The sequence below is a fragment of the Indicator indicator genome, chromosome Z (genome assembly GCF_027791375.1).
Source record: "Indicator indicator isolate 239-I01 chromosome Z, UM_Iind_1.1, whole genome shotgun sequence".
NCBI lineage: Eukaryota > Metazoa > Chordata > Aves > Piciformes > Indicatoridae > Indicator > Indicator indicator.
The window spans coordinates 32,443,522-32,460,421 of NC_072053.1; the positions used below are offsets into that span (position 1 = coordinate 32,443,522).

The 16,900-nt window shown below is 44.1% G+C and overlaps 1 pseudogene; it reads left to right on the top strand.

The window, feature by feature from the left end:
• Positions 1–4,852: 4,852 nt before the first annotated feature.
• Positions 4,853–4,971, top strand: LOC128979874 (5S ribosomal RNA; annotated as a pseudogene).
• The last annotated feature ends 11,929 nt before the right edge of the window (positions 4,972–16,900 follow it).

The window sequence follows — 16,900 nt, forward strand, 5'->3', positions numbered from 1 at the left end:
ATAGAGCTTAGAAATATTGCCTGCAGGAAATCACTGGAGTTCATCTAGTTGAAACTCCTGCTCAAAACAGGAGTATTGCCCAATGTTAGACCAGGTCAGTCATGTCTTTTTCTAGATGAGCCTTGGAAATATACAAGGATGGAAGTTCAAGAGTGTCTCTGGGCAATCATTTCCAGCACTGTACCATGTTCTTACTGTAAAAGTTTGTGGCAAATTCCTGCATGCTCTTAGGGGTTTTTTTGTTTTGGTTTTTTTTTTTTTGGTCGGTTGGTTGGTTGGTTTGGGTTTGGTTTTTTTTTTGACTAGCTGCAATAGGGAAATGTCCAATGGATTCCATTTTATTAGGAGTTATCTATCCTACCGTAAAAATGCAGTTTCTTTTGCACTGAAGACAGAGGTTGCCAGAGAATGGTCATTAAGCATCAAGATTCAGAGTACTGATGATAATCTAATAAAAATGATCTGCCAAGCTCTTGATTTTTTGCCTATTTAAATGAAGTGCAAGAGCCTGGGATGGAGGATGACAGTACTCAGAGTAGATGAGACTATCTCAGGAATTTGCTGCTATCTTCTGAGGCCAGAGTACCAGCTGGAATGTCACAGCAAAGGACCATAAAGGGATGATGCAACAATGTGACTGTGTTTATAAAAAACACCTGTTTGTGGGCAGGGAGAGAGGGAGTGAACATCTCTGTGTAGAGCAGAAGCTTTGTTCATTCAGGAATGGTTACACTATCCAGACCAAGGAAAATTCTTAAGCACATCTTGAAGTCTAAGGCAATTATGTAACAAACTCATTTTGCTACCTCAGGTCTTCCTACAGTAACAAGAAAATCAAATACAGGCAGAAGTTCATTATTGCCATATTTCTACTCAATCTCTAGAGCTAGAATTGCTTAACATCTTGAGTGCAGCAGCACAAGTCTCCAGCAGGAAAGTTATAAATATCTTCCAAAATAATTGGTTACGCCCACATAGTGTCTTTTCTTTAAATGCTAAGTTTTCTGAAGGAGAATTCCTTACAGAAAAATGACAGCACAGCATAGCTGGGGAAGCTGCATTGGTAAGCAACTGGGGAGAGTGTTCACTTGCTCACTGGAATGGCTGCAGCACGTGTTGCTATGTTGATTAGGGTCCTTGGTTAGTTTTAACTGCTGGGGAAGAAATGAAATGTCAGTTGCACACCTCTGCCTCACACTGTAGTTAGCTTGGCTGTCCAGAGGAAAGAAGAGTGCTTGGAGTGACTGTGTCCCTCCTGTTCTTTGCAATCAGTAAAGCAGGATTTCCATGTCTGCACTTGGGGCTTTCTGTGTGCCAGCTATTGTGGCTACAGTATGACAAGGTCTCTCCTAGGCACCTATTTACAGAGACCCACTACCTGAACAGAAGTAGCAGCTACATACTTATGCTGGATTTCTATAGTACCTCCTAAAAGATAAACCTAAGAGTCTCTGAAACTTCTGTGAAATAATGCTGTGGGGGCGATGCTGAACAGCACATTCCTGAGCTCGCTGATTTCTCCCTCTGTAAGGAGGGCTCAGCTCCTCCTTCAGAACCACGGCTAGGAGTCAGACCTATGTGGCATTGTTCCTGGGCTTCGCGTCAACACACCACACAATGTGATAATCCCTGTGGGATGCATCTGTGCTGTCCTTGGCCAAAAAGCCATACTCAAAGGTAAGCTCTTGAGCTTGTGGTTATCTTCTCCAAAAAGTGTTTTGGAAAGAAGTAATTGCTATTCTTTGATAAGCCCTTCAGATGATTTTATTCTCCTGTGTGCTACTGTGGTTTTCAAAATAACCACAGAACTCTACATATGGCCAAGGCACTCCAGCACAAACAATCAAGGAGGTACGGCACCGAGGCAATTGGATTCTTCCAAAACAGATCATTCTGAAAGACCTGTAGTTACCAAGTCTCACTCAGGCCATAAGAAATATTTTGTGTTTCATATATTACTACTAATCTACTGAGCAAAAGGTAATTATGAAATAAACTCCGAGTGCAGTTTTGTGGTTTTTATTTTTTAATGATTGTACTTGAGACGTTACTGATCTAGCGAGAAAAAAAAAACAACTTGGCATTTCTTGAGAGAATTTTTAAGGGCTCCTTGGTTTAGTGAATATATAGATAAGGTAAGTACGTATGTACAAGTTGAGACATGCAGTCCTTCATCCTTAATTTGTGGTTTTCCCTAAGCACTTGAAGATATGATGTGCTGAAGAAGCATGTACAAAGGACAGACCTTTAGCTGAGAGATAGTCATAATCCAGTAAATGCCACTCTTTTTTTTTTCTTTTTTTTTTTCAGACAACCACAATTACATTAAAACCATAAAAAGTACAGTTAATTTTATATAGCTATACAACACTTCTAGTTTGTACATTTACAGAGGAAAAGTGCAAAGACAAATAAACCCAGGCATTAGCCAGGATCTTCATGAGCTTTGGTAATAGTTCCTGCATGTAGGTGTAAAGATGATAGCAGGCTTGGTTTATTACCTGTGGAATGCTGTCCTTTACTTTGCTTCCTGTTTAGCATGCTATAATTTTAGTATGTCCAATAATTGGACCTGCAACTCTTTGTGGATTGCAGTGAGACTACACAGACATCTACCAGCAGGATTTGCTGTAATCAAGTAATTGATCATTTGTAAACTATATCCTCATTTGCACCCAGTAACTTTGTTGAAAGCTATTTTTAAGTATACAAGTCTATGATTTAAGAGTCATGCACTAAATGTACTGGAGAAAATAAAAAACCTTGCTTCAGGAGATGTGTGATTTGGATTTCAGTAAGGAATAGTAGACAATAGAAGCAGAGAGGCAGTGCAGGCACTTTCAGCATCATTCTTTCTAAGACCGAAGACTGAAGAGTTAAGTAATGAGGAGTGGCATGAGAGATGGGAGCCATTTAGCCACATTGGCTGATGCCTCCCTCCATCTTAACCTCTTCTAGACAGCTCTGGCCCCTCTCCCTCTGTGGCTGGTGGAGCTTTGTTGTGATCCCCCTAATCTGGGCCAAAGCTTGCCAGTGACAACATGCCATATTTCCTATGCAAACACCCACAGTATTGTTCAGTTTTGACTTCCAGCCCAGTTAGCAGAAGTGATGGGATCATTTTCTCACTCTTTCAAACCACTGGGGTCCATGTTATGCCAGCACCAGGTCACCATACCAAGTGAACTCTGGTTTTGGCCAGTGGGACCTTCATCAGGGACTGCAGTACTCATTGGGCACTTCTGGGCTGGACCAGACTTTTGGCGACATCTGGCAGTTTGGTGTGAAATGTGACTGTTTTTCCTTCTCAGCACCCAGTAGGACAGAAACATTGAAACCCTCTGTCTTACAGTCCAAACAGTCCCCTTCCCCATGACTTGTAGACAATTTGACAGGAGAATATACTATTTATAATTTCTCTATTACCTAGCACTTGCCAAATGGGAAATACCTACTACGTTTCTAAGTCTTTATCACCTACTATGTTTCTAAATCTTTATGTTTCTAAGTCTTTACACCAGCACGTGAGACCATGTCCTAGGACTGTTATCCAAGTGTGTGCCCCAGGTATCCCATCATATGCGGACTTCCTTCTCTTCCCAACTTACCCCATGGTTTCCACACACAGGAAAACAGTGCACGTCCAGACAATGTGTTGCACTGGGTGATGGTTTCTGTCTTTGTAATACACCAGTTGGTATTTGCATGTTTATCTGCACAGGGACATAGCAGAAAGCAGCCAAACTTCCTAGAGCTGTTACACAGGCAGTGGGCCAGTCATATTAAGGATTCTGAAAGGTGCCATTTGAACACCCTGAACTATTGCTTACACCACTGACAGTGCCCCAGGGACAAATGTCCTGTCACACTGGTTGGAACGATAAGCAGTGCTGTGCAGAGGGCAACAAGCAGCTCTGATCTGCTGCCAGCACATGTAGGACACCAGTCTCCTTGCAATGCTATTCTGAAGAGGTAAATGTTACAGAGAACCCTATTTAAATTACTCTGCTGAGGTACAAGCAATAATCTAACTTGGGGGATGGGAGAATTTCCTGAGTTTAGGGGTCAGATGCTCACATGATAATGCCATGACACCTCGGTCAGTGGCTTGAACATAGCTTCTGCATCAGAGCTAGATCCCAGTCCTGAACACTTCAGGTATCTATATCTTCTGACCAGCCCTACTGCCAGCCAGAAGGAGCAGCCCTGGCAGCCTGCAACACATGTCCCTGTGACACTTGTCCTCCTTCACTAACCTGCCCCTTGTGGCCAGCACACTCTGGACAGACTCTCCCAGCAGGCAGTACTTCTCACTTTTCACACATAGACGTTTCACTCTTCTTTGCTCTCTCTCTCCTTACTGTTGATGAAACAGAGATGTTATAAGAGCTTGGGATGGAGGAATTTTCTTTTCAAGGTTATAGTCCATCTCTAGAGCCTTCAACACAAGAAGGTCTTGGACCAAAAGGAGCAGGTCTAGAGGAGGGCCATGAAAATGATCAATGGGCTTGAACATCTCTGCTACGAGGACAGGCTGAGGAAGCTGGGCTTCTTCAGCTTGGAGAAGAGAAGACTTCAAGGAGACCTAATAGTGGCCTTCCAGCACCTGAAGGAGGCCGATAAGAAGGATGGAGACTGTTTACAAAGGCCTCTAGTGATGGGATGAGGGGCAGTGGTTCTAAATTAGAGAAGAGTAGAATTAAGTTAGACATTTGGAGGAATTTCTTTACCATGAGGGTAGCAGACCACTGGAACAGGTTATCCAGGGAGGTAGTTGAGACCCCATCCTTGGAAATATTCAAGGTCTGGCTTGACAGGGCTCTGCCCTGGAGCTGGGAGGCATACAGATGTGGCCCACAGCCACACCACCTTGTGAATGCCTGATCTTGTCTGATGTCAGAAGCTAAGCAGGGCCGGACCCGTTCAGTGCTTGGGTGGGAGACCTCCTGGAAACACTTGGTGCTGTAGGCTTAAAATTCACCATGTAAGTGGTGAGGCCCTGGAACTGGTTGTCCAGGGAGGTGATTGAGGCCCCATCCCTGGAGGTGTTTAAGGCCAGGCTGGATGAGGCTCTGGCCAGCCTGATCTAGTGTGAGGTGTCCCTGCCCATGGCAGGGAGGGTGGAACTAGATGATCCTTGTGGTCCCTTCCAACCCTGACTGATTCTATGATTCTATGTGTTCAGGAGATAAATGACATGTATCAGTCAGGAGGCATGATCTGGGAAGGTATGGAATCTGTCTGGATTTATCTAGATGGGAGAGGGATGGACATCTGCCTGAAAGTGTTACCCTCCACCCTTGTACATGCCCTCCCTTGTACATGAACCTCTTGCATGTCTTTAAGAGCTAATACTATACCTGCACTGCAGAACTGCAATTTCAAAACCTCCTCCAGCCTTTTAAAAGGGCTTCCCCTCAGGCCTCCCATCTCCAGAAAGCATGTTTGGTCATCCTCTCTTCTTGTCTCACTGAGGTCCTGTGAAGTCTTACATAGACTTGTATATCTTCTCCTTGGCCTTAATTTTTTTGACCTGTGCTGGAAGATACACACCGTAACTGTAGATTCTGGGAAGCTGAAGGTGCTGTATCTTGCAGTTAAGTAAAATAACATGGAATTGCTGTGAGGTTTACTTTTGCAACTTAAAAGATAAAGTCCCAGGTGTTTCTGAACTGACATCACCAGAGCTGCATATCACGAAAGTACTCAGGAGTGTCTCCTTCAAAGTATGGTCATGACCCTGAACGGAAAGGACCCTGCAGAGAAAGGCAACACAGGCTGTGGATCCCGTGTGGGGTCTGGTGCACTGAAGCTAGAAGAAAGATGCAGAATTAAGGCTAGCCTACTGTCTGTTGCTCTAATACTCCACAGGCAGTCCTAACTCTATGCCAACCTAACAAAGAGACAGCTGAGTAATGTGTTCACAGCCCTGAAGATAAACCCTGATGGCTACGCACAGGTCCTGCTGGCTGCTCTTAAGGGATGAACTGACCATTCACAAACACAGCAGTAAAGGATTTGCCATTTGTGGAAGAGTAGTTTCAGAGCATTGTTTGAGCTGAAAGTTGCAGCACTTTTAGCAAGAGAAGGCAAGCCACATGTGCAATATGAGCAGGTACTATTCCTGTTCTTCTGTGGGAGGATGAGTGGGTAGCTGTCATGCTCTAGTCTGCTCTGCATGCATCCTTTCCTGCCTGGCTGCTGCTCATTTTCCTGCTCAAAACAAAAGCCTATCAGACTCCGGTTTTGCCAACAAAGTACATCAGGGCAGGTGGAAAAGGGGCAAATATGTGTTGATGCAAAGCAGAAGGGCTAAAGAGAGAGGGAGCTACAGCTCTTCTGAACACATCCATGTGGGAGAACACTTTGCAGGGAGCATTTTGGGTGAACTCCATCAACCTGAGGAAGAACTTGGCCACAGTTTCTTTGTCACTAAGCAAATGCTCTGACTGTTTGGCATGTTTTCCTGTTTAGTTTGAAAGGACTTTTTTTTATGCCCCCTTTTTTCTTTTCTTTTGTAATGATTGTGATCAAAAGAAAGCCTGAGGACAGTCCTGTGTTGAGGTAAAGGGTGAAAGCAATCAAGAAGTATTGCTGAGACTGGTAGGATGCAATGTATACTCTTGGTAGGTGTTTAGCTCTGTTTTTCGTATTTTTTAGATTCTTGACTCTTCCTGGGCACTCCCCAGGTGTAAAATTTGGGGAAAGATTCATTCCTTGTATTTTCAGCATAGTTGTCCTGAAGGGTCAAATCCCCAAACATGCCCTAGCCCAGACAATGGGCTAAGCACCTATGAATGTGCTTACCTGGATGGTTCCTGGGGTCCAGATAAACATGTACCACATGTAATTAACTTTGTAACACATCTGGGAACTGTGTATGCCCCTGGCCATGTTTGGATATGTCCCATCCTAGAGGTCCAGTTATCAGGGTTCTGTGTTACCAAAGGCCATTAACTGTCTTGGGACAGTATTTAAACCAGCCAAGAAGTCAGGCAACTTGCCTTGTTCTCACTCAGACAGGAACAAGAGCCAAGTGCTGCCTGAGTAGCAGCTGAAGAACCTGCTCTAGCAGACCAACAACTTTATCTACTCCAAACTCTCATGTGACTTTGATTGTCACTTCCTCTTTGCTTACTGTTGCTTCTTTCTTTTGAAGGGAATTTTATTTGTTAATCTTTGTTGAGAAATCATAAATAATTTCACCCTGTTTGCCAATAGTCTGTGATGCTTGGAAAACAAATCTGTGAGTCCAAGTTGTTCTAACAATTTACTGATTTCTTTGGGGAAATCTGAACAAAATTAATATGGTGCTTATGTAATCACTTACTGAAGCTATGACTGATTTGCATGCTGGTGGTGATAAAAAGAGATAAGAAGATGTGGCATAAATTAGAGTTCTGTTTTTCTCTGTCTGTCTTTCTGGAGCCTAAGGGCACCCATTCACAGCTGCAGAAGGGTGCCTCTGAATTGAGCTCAGTCACACCATCAGAGAGGTGCTGAAGCCAGGCTAATGAGTCTCACCAGACCAGGCTTGTGACCAGCTGATCCTTGCTTCCTTATGCTCCTAGTCTCTCCTTTGCTAGAAGGTTGTTAGAAATGGCCAGTAGGTTTTTCTGAAGCACCTTCCAGATTCAACCTAGCCTTTCCTGCTCCAGTGCAAAAATCTGTCTCTGCCCTGGCAGGAGTGGCCTGGGCCCACATACATCACCCGGACTGTATTAAGCCATGCACAATTTTAGAAAATTGTCATTCTGCCTTCCTCAGCCCCTGAATTCATTATTTCAGTTTTTTCCGTTTGTGCATGAATGCTAGTCCCCACAAAGCTGGGTTCTGACTGCTGCATAATAAATTCCAGAGAGGGGAAGCAGCCTGTGAGGGAAGCTGAGGAACTGAACTTTTTCCAATTTTGCTGCAGTGCATGAAAGCAATATAAGAAATGCAGCAACTTTTCAAAATAAGTAATGAAAAGCCCTGCTTTTTGATGCTGCTAAGTGGTGCTATTGGATGTCAAAACCTATTAAAATGTGTGGGAGGAGGGTTTCCTCAAAGCTCCCCATTTCTGCTCCCCAGAGCTGATATTCTCAGTTTCCATCTCAAGCTGTCGCTGTACATTGACAGTCTGATTTTCACAGAATCACAGAATCAGCCAGCTTGGAAGAGACCTCCAAGATCATCAAGTCACCCAACCCTATCTCCATGCTCTCTCCCTTGTTTCCATCGCTGGATGTCAGCTCACACTGAAACCCTTCCCTCATCAGGAATATTCTTTTGAATTCCCTTCCTCTTATGTAGCCACCTAATGTCATCACCTATGGCCTCCATCTCTACCCATTTTAACCGACAAGAAAGCTAATAAGCTCAAGAACCTTTGAGAGGGGTGTGGGATTGACAGGCACAAACACTGCTGCTACGGAAGTCTAGTTTCCTCAGGAAGTTAGGCTAAAAGCAAGGTTAACATACTATTTCACAGTATTGTCTGCATGCTGAAGGTATGTTTGCACAGGGCAGTGTGGAGCCTTATTTGGCCCTGAGCGTGCTTTGGTTAAATCTTTATCCAATGACAGTGTATACAGAGACAAGCTTGAATACTGACATCATCTCTTCTGTCTGGGGTAGCTCTGCTGATCTTGGTTTGGTAGCCAGCTCATACAGTGTTAGAGTCAGGAGCCCTGCAGTGCATTGTACAGTGCCATGTGAACGTACTGAAACAATTAATATGAACAGTAGAATTCCTTGTGGATTAAAGGTTGAATTTGAGGTATTTTGAGAAAGGAATTCCTGAGATGCAACCTATTCTTAAAAATGCTATATGCCATCCAAATATTTCTGCTCTTACAGTACTTGATTTACTGGTTGCACACATCTAAATATCTCATTCTGGCTCTGATCCTCTCCAAGCTGTTATCAAGTGGTTTACTTGGAGTAAGGTGGTTGGTATGGTATCATGGTTGACACTCAATGGACCCTTAGGGAAGCAATACTAGAAAAAACAATGAAGGTACATATTGAATCTCTCTGGATTAAGGTGACAAGGCAAAGGAAATCAAGGGTTGCATGCACAGCAGGATGTCGTTCTTAGCTTCTGGCAGCTCTGTGAATTAGAATTGCAGCATTGCTGACTTTCTGTTTGCAAGCTACAAGGGCTTCTTGTCTGTACATACTGCCTTCCCACACTGGTATGTGTCTGTTTTTCATGGCCAGATTGCTCTAAAACTTCCAACCTTCCCAGTATCAGCAAGTCCAAAGAGCAATTTCCTGCAGCAGGCATGTTTGTTGGAAATGAGAAGTCCTGCTGTTGAAGGGTCCCTGAGGTGCGGAACACAGGATAAGATGCTTACACCAATTACCACATTCTCTCAACTCTTGCAGGGAAAAAAAATCAACACCAAAACTTCCACAAGCAGCCTTTCTGACCTTGCACTTTTAGGGGTGAACTTTGTAGAGTAGGGTTATTGATTGGACTTGGTGATCCTGAGGGTCTTTTCCAACCTGAATATTTCTGTGATTCAATGATTCTGTGATTCTGTCTTCAAGTATGCCACATTATCACAATCTGTATTTACCTTCCTTCCCCTCAAAACAAGCCTGGCAAGAACACATTGCAAGATTCAGTGTTGCCCTCTGGAAGCACTGATCATCCCCCACGTGGAAGTTTTCTGCTGGCATGACTGGCAACAAGGACAGTTGTGAGCAAGAGAAGGAAGTATATGCATGCAGGTTTTGGGCAGCTGCCTTTCATGCCTATTGAGTCATTTCCCTGTCCCTCTCCCTGCTGCAGTTCATGTAGGTGGCACAGGGATGTGATGGCTGGTTTGATAGGAAACAAATTGCATAGGAAGAGCAGCACTACTGCCACGTACTCAAAACTTCCAAAAAATGAACTGTTATAAGGTGAGGAGGTTAGTGGTCCATGACATTTTCCAGAACATAAAGTCAGTACTTAAAGACATGAAGTGTAACTTACTTAAATTACAATAAGGGCTGGAAGGAGGACCTGGGGAACTACAGACCTGTCAGTTTGACCTTGGTGACAGGGAAGGTCGTGGAGCAGGTCATCCTCAGTGCCATTATGCAGCGCATACAAGATGATCAGGCCCAGTTAACATGGGTTTATGAAGGGCAGATCCTACTTAATGAACCTTATCTCATCCTACAACAAGGTGACCCACTTAGTGGATGAGGCAAAGGCTGCAGATGTTGTTTACCTGGACATTAGTAAAGACTGTTTCCCACAGCATCCTCCTGGAGAAACTGGCTGCTCATGGCCTGGATGGGTGATTGATTCACTGGGTTAAGAACTTTCTGAATGGATAGGCTCAAAGAGTGGTGGTGAATGAAGTTAAATCCAGCTGGCTACCCGTCACAAATGGTGTTCTCCAGGGTTCAGTCTTGGGGCCTGTTATCTTTAACATCTTTATCAATGATCTGGGTGAGGAGATGGAATGCAACCTCAGGTTGCTTGGAGATGACACTAAATGGGGTGGGAGTGTTGATCTGCTGCAGGGCAGGAAGGCTCTGCAAAGAGATCTGGACAGTCTGAATCAATGGGCTGAGGTCAGTTGCGTGAGGTTTAACAAGGCCAAACACCAAGTCCTGCACTTGAGTCATAACAACCCCATGTGATGCTACAGGGAGAAGAGTGGCTGGGAAGCTGCCCAGCAGAAAAGGACCTGTGGGTGCTTGTTGGCAGCTGTCTGAACATTTGCCAGCAGTGTGCTCAATGCTCCAAGAAGGCCAACAGCATCCTGGCCTGTATCAGAAATACTGCATCCAGCAGTAGTAGGGAAGTGATCGTGCCCCTGTACTTCGCACTGGTGAAGCTGCACCTCAAATAATCTATTCAGTTTTGTGTCCCTCACTACAAGAAAGACACTGAGTTGCTAGAGTGTGTTTGGAGAAGGGCAACAAAGCTGGTGAAAGGTCTGGAGAACAAGTCTTATGAGGAACAGCTGAGGAAAGCAGGGGTTGTTTAGTCTGAAGAACATGAATCTGAGGAGACACCTCATTGCTCTCTACAACTACCTGAAAGAAAATTGTAGTGAGGTAAGAGTCAGTCTTTTTTCTCTAGTATCAGGTGATAGGGTGAGAAGAAATGGTCTGAAGTTGTACCAGGGAAGGCTTAGACTGGATATTAGGAAAGATTTCTTTGGTCAAGCATTGGAACAGTCTGCCAAGAGAGGTGGTGGAGTCACTGTCCCTGGAGGTGTTCAGGAAACATGCAGACATGGCACTTTGTGACATGGTTTAACAGCCATGGTGGTGTTAGGTCGATGGTTGGACACGATGATCTTAGAGATCTTTTCAAAGCAAAACAATTCTGTGATTCTATGATTCTATAAAACGTTCCTTTAGTCTTTGTGAGAGCTCATGGGACTGCCCTTTTCCCGAGCCTGTGGGCAACAACATGGGAACAAGCAGGAGTCCTGTGAGTGGAGCAAGGAAGCCCTGCCTTGCTTGGGGAAAAGGCCAAGTTTAAGTCAGATGTGATAAAGAAGGAGCTAGCTCAGTCCTGTGGTCCTTACTTGCTTTTCCCACCCTGACCCAGCATGAAGTCTGTACACACCAGGGGCAGCCAATAAGGATGCAAAGGATCATCTGCACCCCTGAATCTCTTTGTTCTTCACCAGGCGAAGACGTGGAGCAGTTCCAAGTTACTTCTACTTGCTCCTGAAACCTCTCAAATACAGAGCAGTAGTGTTTAATGGCAGATATAAATCATTAAGTTATTCATCATGCAAGCTATAAAAAAACATGTGCAAACAAACCTTGCACAGTAACTTATACGTAGAGTCTGAGGTTAGAAAACTAACACATTGCTACATTCCTACAAAAATATACCTAGCACTGCACTGGCAATTAAGATAATCTCTGTGTGGAAATATCCCTCTTCATGCCATGAGCTACTGGGTTATTGGTATGAAGAATCCTCTTTACCATAATTATGTGGAGGCTTGCAACCAATCCTAAAGTACAGGCAGCCAAGTATTAGAAATGCTGACACATTTTGTGTAGAAAGAATACCAATTCCATACCTGTTTATTTCACTGTTTTTGTATTATTATGTAGCCATCTTTGTTGTGTGAGAATTTGCCAGTTCCTTTCACTTTTCTTCTTCTTTTTTTTTTCTTTCTGTTTGTTTATTTGTTTTGTGGAAAGTATATATCCTCTCAGGTCTTTGGCACAGTGTAGCAGCTTTGCCCATTGGTAGAGCACTGTGGTATCAGCCAGCACTGTGGCACCAGCCAGGGTCAGGAAGCAGGAATCTAGCTTGGATCTGCTTGGAGCATCTCTTCCAACACTTTATGGCTTCTGCTGCTTCTGACATTTTAGCCACTGTCTCTGCTTAGCTGTTTTGTGGTCTACAAGCTTCATTAAACAATGAATGTCACCAGGTGAATTCATGCACCAAATCTTTCTTCCCTGTCCCAGCGTCACCCAAAATTATGCAGGATCTATCCAGTAACGCATGCTCCTCTGAAGAATGTGTTTCCATGTTAGCAATGGATCCTCAGAGAATAGACCTCCCACTTTGTCTTCGGACACCAAGGTTTAAAAGATGGTTATTTTATAATGCACTTTGAGATTAAATAACTGATACATTTCTAGCACTTGGAGGGGGCCTTCCCCAAAAGGCTGTTTGGTTTATTTATTAATCTTGTAAAATACTATATAACCTTCCATGGTGTGTGCACGTGTGAACAGCCCTCAAGAGACTGGTCAACCAGGCAGAATGGGATTTCCGCTGCCATCAACAGGGAGAGGGTTGCAGCCCCAGGGCTGCTTCAACCTCCTCCCTGCTTCTCTTCATGCCACACAGTTACCAAGGAGAAGGGGTGTTCTGTTCTTTTCCCCACACTGTAGCATCACAGAAGTAGCAAGGGCAGATAGAGCACTTTGATCTGAGCATTAGAGATAAACAGTCTGGCAGAAACCATTCTTATATAACCACACAAATGTCTCAAAGCTGTGCAAAACTCAGAAAGGTGGGATTAAGATACACCCAAAATGACATGGCTGTGTTAGACGGGGTGGATTCAGTTTGTGGCTAATTCCTCCCCATCTCCTTCCAGCAAATATTATTGCTAGATGGTTGAATTTCTGGCCATCTTCCTAAAAGCTGTCTCTTCTCGGAGTGCACATATCTGCCCTCATACCTGCAGGCCCAAAGAGTAAAGGTATGGTCACACCAATGAATATAGTTTTCCACTGGTTAATGAACACCCTCGGCCTGTTTCCCCATGTTGTGATGCCTTGAGATTTTAGATGCTATTTAATGTCCAGCTCAGGGTCGTTCTATGGACTTACTGAAACAAAAGTCAGTACCAAACCACAGGGACAGCTCAAGGGAAGGTTGCAAGGGTTCAGTGCAAGGGAAAGGATGTGTAACCCAGAGCCCACCTGTGGCAACAATGCTATTTTGTCATATCTCATTACCATTGACAAAACCTGGGAGTGGCTGTCCTGAAGACAGGCCAGGGCTTCAGTGACAATGCCTTCAGCTGATTGGAGTTAAGGAGACTAAGTCTGACTACATGCATAAAAAACTTAATAAATGAAATTCTGATATCCCACAAACATGCAGGGTAGAGTGAAAATATGTGACCTGTATTTAGGGAGAACGATCATTGATTCTGTGATTGCCCTCCTCTCCTTTCATGACTTAGACTTCAGGGTAGCTTATGCACTTCCACAGCAGAAGATCTCAGGTTCAGACAGGCCTGAACACTACAGAAGGCTTTGAAATTGAGTGGAAAATGCTGCAGGATGTGGCTAGGTCCAGTAAAAGCAGAAAGGCTGTTTCTGAGGAAAAGAAAGAAGAGCTGTGTTCTGCTAGTGTTTCTGTCTTATAGCAGCTTCCAGTGTTCTCACCAGATCCTGTCTTCTGGAGGAGGAATCTAGCTCAGAACTACCAGTGGATAAAGACAGGTCTTTGCCAGATAGGCAGCCTTTCCTAAAGTGTGGTCTGGATGGAGACACACTAGGGAAAAATGCACCTTGGCCAACACCTCCCTGAGAAGAACACTGGTGCAACACTTCACCCAGCAATATGCACCATTAATTAAGTTTTGTAGGAGTGCAGAGTAACACAAGAAACATCGTCATAGAGATTTCAGTAGCTGTAAAAAATGCATTAAAGGAGAGGCCTTCATAAGGTGTAGGACATGTCTGAGCTGCCCTGCATGGCCAAGTTAAACTTTCACTGCTTGCTGCCAAGAGGTTCCCAACCCACATGCCCTAGGAGAAACACACAAAACAAAACGCAGGAATGCGTACTCATGTGTAAATTCATTTTATGCTTGGAGTTCTCCAGTGGGAAGGACTGCTATGATACAATATAAAAGTATTTATGTAAAAATTGCTGGAGTTGGCATCCTTGCTGTTTAAAATACACTGCAGTTTTGCCAGACTCTGCTGGCTGAACTTCAGCCTTGGTTACAAACTTCCTTACAATGATGTTAATGAGGATTTTATAGGGCAGTAGCTCAGAGGATGAAAGCTGTCCTGCTCCCCAGAAATATGATCCCAGCCTGCAGTACTGAGTGGCTAACAAGGATGCTGCTGAATTCCATTCTGACTTAATTTTGCAGTTTTCCTATGTATGATAATTATTACTTTATATTTTTCACAGGTGCAGAGATGATATAAAATATCTTTCCAGATATAATAATTAAATATTTTGGCATTTTTCTCCCACCCCAGCCTTAATGGAACCTGGGGCATCTCAGGGCATCAGTGACCTGGCAGGTCTGTTCTCTCATAAAGATGGTGCCAGTTGCCAGCTGTACCTGATCCTCACAGTACTCTCTCAGGATGTGCTTCTCTGGCAGGTAGTCTCATTGACCTCCAGGATCCTGGGCTTTTGGGAGTGAAGAAGGAAGCAGGAAGCCTGGACAGCTTTACCTTGGAGCCATCAGCCTGGAAGCTTCTGACCAAGAAGCACTGGGCACCTAGAAATTCATCTTAAGCCTTGTGGTGGGTTGACTGTTGCTGGAAGCCACCAGGTTCCAGCTGGTGTCCTCTAAAGTTACTCTATTACTCCCCTCCTCAACTAGACAGGGGAGAGAAAATAGAATGAAAGACTCATGGGTAGAAGTAAGGACAGGGAGAAATCACTCAGCAATTGCTGTCATGGGCAAAACATACTCAACTTAGGGAAATTACTTTAATATTATTACCAATGAGATCAGAGTAGGATAGTAAGAAATAAAACTAAATCTTAAAAAAACACCTTCCCTCCAGCACTTCCTTCTTCTTGGGCTCAACAGTATTCCTTGGGCTCAACCTCCTCCACTGTAGTGATCAGGGCAATGGGGAACAGGGGTGGAGGTGAGTTTATCATATGTGCTCTCTGCTGCTACTTCTGCAAGGGAAGGGTGCTTCACACTTTTCCCCTGCTTCAGCACAGGCACCTATTCATGGGAGACAGTCCTCCACAAACTTCTCCAGTCCTTCCTGCAGCCTGCAGTTCTTCACAAACTACTCCAGAATGGGTTCATTCCACAGGGCACAGTTCTTCAGGAACAGAGTGCTCTAGCAGAGATCCCCGATGGGGTCGCAAGTCCTGCCAGTCAATGTGCTTTCTCCATGCAGCCACAAGTCCTTCCAGAAGTCTGCTCCAGCATAGGCTTCCCATAAATTCACAACCTCCTTCAGGCATCCACTTGCCCAGACCTCTATAGACTACAAATGTGTGTCTGCTCCACTGTTAACCTTCACAGGCTGCAGGAGAACGGCCTGCTTCACCATAGTCTTCACCACAGGCTGCAGGAGAATCTCTGTTCTGGTGCCTGGATCATCTCCTCTTCCCTCTTCATTGGCCTTGATATCTGCAGAGTTGTTTCTTTCACACGTTCTCACTTCTCTCCCTGGCTGAAGATGCACAATTTCCCACCCAGCCATCTCCCCCTTCTTAAATATGTTGTCACACAGGTGCTACCACTGAGGGGTTCAGCCTGGTCAGTGGGAGAGCTGTCTTTGAGCCAGCTAGCGTTGGCTTTGTGGAACACAGGGGAAGCTTTGGGCATGTTGCCACACAAACCTGATACACACAAGTTTGTCTGGCACAAAACTTTTTATATTTGTATATATATATATATATATATATATATATATATATATATATACACACACATATACATATATAATTTATTTTTTCCAAATCAATCATAACTGAAGTTGCTGTGTTTTGTTTTTAAATGTTATTTACTTATTGGGGGAGGAAGGAGATTTAAAATTTATTAAATTAACCTAACTGGCTATGTATTTCTTCTTTGCTGTAAATTCCAACTTAAGGACTCTTCTCTTCAACAGAGTAACCTACTGCACATGGGTTTCATCCAGCTAGGTTTGCTGTGGGTGTTGAGATGCAGAAGGGCCATCCTTCCCTTGCTGCTTATGGTTAGATTAAGAGGAAAGAGGACTGTCAACATAGCAAAAGCAGCACAGAGAATGAGCATCTAGAGCATGGGCTTTGATGTCAGGGTTACTTTATATCTGATTCTGGCTTTCTTCTCTTTTCAGTCAGATCACAGAATCTCAGAATGTCAAAGCTGAAGTGACCTCAAAAGATCATCTGGTCCAACTCCCCTGCCAGAGCAGATCACACAGGAACAAATCCAGGTGGGTTGTGAATATCTCCAGAGAGGGAGACTCCACAGCCCCCACTGGGCAGCCTGTTCCAGTGTTCCATTGTCCTCACAGTGAAAAAATTTTTCCTCATGTTCACACAGAACAGCTTCCACCCATCACCCCTTGTCCTTCCATTAGGTATCATTGAGAAGAGCCTGGCTTCATCCTCTGGGCACTCACTCTGTGTATTTATAAATGTGAATGAGATCACCCCTAAGTCTCCTCTTCTCCAAGCTGAAGGAGTTGCTCTGATTTTAAATGACTGAGA